Here is a 447-nt window from a genome sequence, read left to right as displayed (position 1 = left end):
TATTTGTTATTAAAGCATCAACATTCACAGAACACTGTTTGGTATGGTAATGACCCGGCAGTGAGCGCTAGCAGCCAGGTGCATTATGGGTATTTGTTTAGAGTTGATTTATGTGTTAATTAAGCAAGATGGTTGGGTTTTTGCATTAGCAATGTTATGTGTGTTTATGTTCAAGTTAGTTCGGGTGGGTTTGGTTCATTTACTGCCTTGTTATAAAAAGTGTGGCTGTCACCGTCATGGAGAGAGATGTGTGCGGGAGGGAATTGGCGATATGGCCTTGTTTGTGTAAGCTCTTATTCTGTGTTTAGAATAAAATGAGAAAGATGACAGTACTGCCTCCTGCTGGTTTGTTCTTTCTGTGCTTCTGCTCACGAAGACACTCAGGGTCGTGCGGTGTATGGGACGCGAGTGTTCGCACTTTCCACTAACCAAATTAAAAGTCTCGAC

Source organism: Sinocyclocheilus anshuiensis, unplaced genomic scaffold (assembly GCF_001515605.1).
Source record: "Sinocyclocheilus anshuiensis isolate Anshui unplaced genomic scaffold, SAMN03320099.WGS_v1.1 scaffold609, whole genome shotgun sequence".
NCBI lineage: Eukaryota > Metazoa > Chordata > Actinopteri > Cypriniformes > Cyprinidae > Sinocyclocheilus > Sinocyclocheilus anshuiensis.
The sequence above is the reverse complement of the archived record's forward strand: the minus strand, read 5'-3'. Positions refer to the sequence as shown.